This window comes from Loa loa (assembly GCF_000183805.2).
Source record: "Loa loa unplaced genomic scaffold supercont3.584, whole genome shotgun sequence".
In the NCBI taxonomy this organism is placed as follows: Eukaryota; Metazoa; Nematoda; class Chromadorea; order Rhabditida; family Onchocercidae; genus Loa; species Loa loa.
Genome location: NW_018108764.1, coordinates 1 through 4487, shown reverse-complemented (window position 1 = coordinate 4487; position 4487 = coordinate 1).

The window sequence follows — 4487 nt, the reverse complement described above, 5'->3', positions numbered from 1 at the left end:
ACGAAATTTTGCCACATTGCAATGAATAAATTCAGTTTTACCATCGAAAACATTGGTTATTTATGGAACTTAAAATGTGATTTTATCAAATTTTCATAATAAAACTAAACCATTTGCTTTTGATCGATCATCGATCATAGATCACATTCATACTGTTTCATTTTACTAAGGTTCTATCACTTCACTTGAGCTGTCTCATTTAAGTAATAAACACCTAATTGTCAAACTCATAAAATTAAAATATAAAGCGAGAAGTGATAACCTTTACCATTAATATCTATCCATACCTCAATATGCAATGCATCCATCTTTACTACAATGCTTAAATGCGAATTTATAATTGCAGTAACGTTCTATGTCGAAAAAGAAAATTTTTTGTATCAAACCTTACGATTCTCATTACTTTTATTGGTGACGAACTAAATGATTACTTACATTATTTCGTTTCAGGTACTTCGATCCGTACCTTATTTCAGTATTTTTCAGTATTAAGTTCAAAGTTTCAGTTTCTGTATTTCGATATCAAAATCTATTTAAGTCTTACTAGGTGGTGTCGCAACGGTTCCATACGTGGAAGTTGCTAATTAATTAACTGGGATGATTCGCAGAATTTTAGTAATCAAGAGACCGCATAAAAATAACTAGACACCTCCCCACGAAAAAAAATATGCTGTTTATGTTATGTTTTTTTATTATTTTATTACTTTTTTCATTTTATTATTTTTTTATTATGTTATTTATTATTTTATTATTTTTTTATTTATTATTTATTTATTTTATGTTATGTTATGTTAGAGTAGGAAATGTTCAAACGATAAGCGGTTATGCCATAGAATGATAAAAGTGGGAGCTGATATTCAAATGATAAGATGAAAATAGGAAGGAGAAAAAAAAACAAATCAAGGAAGCAAAGTAATATAAAATTTGTTAATTAATTTGCTTCAAGATTTTTGCGCTTACATTTTTTACATTCAGCGCTCTTCACATTTGCTTTCATCCACTTCGTTAGTTCATCAAACTCTTTTTTTCAAAGAGAATAAAAGGACTTTATACCATGACGATTCGACAAAAATTTCAATTTCAATTTCCGCCTTTAAGCACTCTTTGATATAATCTCAATGAATACTGCATTTAAACCATTTTGAAGATTGAAGGACTTGTTTTTCAACTGACTTTTCAATCATTACCTTCCTTCAATCCACAAGTGCGGTACCCCTTTCATCTTCTTCCTATCTCTTTCTGAGTAACTTCTGTATCACTTGCTCAAGATCGCATGATCCTAAATTATTTTGTGAGAATTTTGTGTTAGCTCTTTTGAATAATTCCGGTGTATATTACTTTTGCGCCTAATTGGCTAATTCACTACATCTCACTAAACTGAAAGATACTTGAAAGAGATGAAATTATAGTCAAAAGTTCTCAAAACATGAATATTAACGAACCTTTAAGCATGCGCATTTCCGTTGCTGTTGTAAGCGATTGTGAGAGACTTTGTTTTTGCTTGCACCAAAGTAGTTTCATGAGTAAATGCTAGCGCGTCGACGTCTCAAACTATGTGTTCCAAAGTTCTGTGTGTCGATCAATTCACTGCTTTTTAATGACCATTTATCTGTGCTGCAGGAAAATTCTAAAGGATTAAATAATATACCCGATAACTTCGAACTGTTAATTGAGGATAACATCAGAATATTCACATTCAACAAATGGATTAATTAAGGGTGCAAGTCCTTCATGACGTTAATTAATAATATGCATCTTTTTTTACAGAATTTGATTCATTTCATATCCAAAGCTACTCAATGAAGTGGTTCGATTATTGATTAACGATCAGTTAGCGATGTGCATCTTTAACACATTCTATAATACGGACAACGTAATGGATGAAGCTACAAAAACAAAAGGTGTACAAGTTGTAAATACCTAAGAGAAATACATGCAAAAGTAAAGTTAATAAGAAAGCTCCAGAAATAAAGCGGGTGAAAGACACACAAAAGTAAAGATAAAAATAAAATTTGCACAAACAAAGTATGTAAAAGGCATGTTAAGGTAAATATAGTAATAAAACATGCACAAACTAAGTAAATGAAAAGCATTTCATTTGTAAATTTCAAGTTGGTAAAAAAAAATAAAGTTGGTAAAAACTAGTAATAAAATACGTACAAACAAAGTGAACAAAAGATGTGGAAAATAAATGATAAAATATGCACGAAAAAAGGAAGTAAAAGGCATGCAAAAATAAAATTAGAAATTAAATATGTTGGCTTTGAAAAATAGAGTTGGTGACAAATTTTCCATAAATAAAGTAAGCAAAAGGCATGCAAAAATGAATAATGAAGTGTGAGAAAGAAAGTAAAAAGCGTGCAAAAGTAAGATAAATGATGAGATATGTACAAATAAAGTAAGTAAAAACATATAAAAATAAAGTAAGCAGCAAGGTGTGCAAACAAAGTAGATAAGAGAGTGCAAAAATTAAGCAGGTAATGAAATCCATGCAAAAATAAAGTTACGACAAATAAAGTAGGTAAGAAGCATGAAAAAATAAAGTTGACAATAATATGTGTACAAAGACACTAAGTAAAAGGCATGCAAAACGTAATAAAATATGCACAAATAAAATGAGCAAAAAACATTTAAAAATGAATAAAAGAAGTAGAAACGAAGTGAATAAAAGGCATGCAAAGAAAGTGGGTAATAAAATAAAATAATAAAATTTTACATTAACGAACATATTGGAAATCGAATTAAAAAATAATTCAATACTCAAAATTAATTTTCCTCGGTTACATTCGATTGGTAAAGTTGAAGATTTAGGTAATAAAGAAACGAAAACTGACATAGATTTTGTGATTGTCATGCGAAAACATTCCAATAAAGGTAGTGCTAAGACCAAGTTCTTTGTTTTTTCTTTTTTTATTTTATTTAAATATTTGCAAAACAAGTAAACAGCTTTTCGTCCACTAAGTTAATTTTTCTTTTCGTCTATTGAAATGTAATGTGATAAATTTATTTTCTGCTGCTGATAATTTTGCAATTAATTTTCAAATTATGTTAATTAATTACCAAAGCAAATACAAATGTTAAAGGAGAAGTTTTTCAGATGAGAAAAAGCATGCATGTGCATATCCGGGATGGACAGTAGTAAGCAGTATGAGGGATACAGTCGAATATATATGAAGCATCACTGAAAATGTAGTTTAGCACTCTAACACAAATTCATTGGCTTCAGTTCGCTTGTTGATGGAAAAAATATGGATGAAACTTCAAATAGTAAACAGTGGTATGGAACTACAATTCATAGATCAGTTTTGTTTACACACAAATAAGTAAAGTCGATTTTGCATGAACGTTTATTATTCATACAAAAAATAAATGAGAACCGGAACGTACAACCGTTCAAGTAAGAAGGTTGCTGTCCATGGATAATCGCAAATTCGACGTCCCTTATTATCCGTTGTTATTTCCAAATGATAATTTGGCTTTCAAATATCGAAGTCAATTTAGCAATAAACAAAGTTTGAAAGTTCTCTCTGCTCTGATCAAACATAGCAAGTAATTGCAAAAACAAGTTCGGGACTTGCAGTTTCGCATACTGAATCAAATGCTACTGGTAATAACTCGCGTGACCATTATTAGCTTTTCCTAACTTTGACTAAGCTATGGCTTAAATTCAAAAATGCTTCTCACAGAACTTCATTTATCCAACCTGTTCGAGAAAACTAAAGCAGTGGAACTTGAACAGACCAATTAGTCGTTAAATTGTCAGCAATCTTTGCAAAATCCCGGAGACTGCTGCACTGCATTCTACCATTTCAATGTTTTTTCTTAATATGTGAGAAATGTTCTACTGATATGGTTTAAAATATTGAAACTCTGCTTGATCAATTGCTTTTTGCATGCGAAGTGCAAAGTAGCTGCATGCATGTCACAAAATAACATTTTTGACAGTAAAAAGAGACCAATTTTTGTAGACACCTTCCAATATATAGTTTTAAAGGTCATCGTTTCAAACTTCAACTCTAATATCTCTCCATTATTTATTTATAATCAGAGGCACTCGATAGTCCACCCATCATAAGATTTGAGTTTTCATCAAATATCCACTAAAGGCGACATCAGAAGCTCAAAGCTTATCAATGAATTTCAGTGAAAATTCGACTGGTACACCTAGGTATTTTTTTGTTTTGTCGTAAAAAAAAAACATTACTAAAAAATTTTCGCAACCAGCAAATATTTGTGAAGAAAATTATTCTCGCTTATTTCGATTTAAGATGACAGCAAAGTTCAGAAATTCGTAACTCTCGAGAAAATTCAATTGATATCGAGGATAATTCCAAGTCTAATTTCTGTGATATAGTTTCATTGTCAAATCCCTGAAGAAATCATGGAATGAAAAGAACCTGATAATTCATTTTTCGGAAGTACTGGCGCTTCATTCGCTACTTGATGTTCTATTCACAACTCCACTTCAATAAAAAAGAAAGAACCAT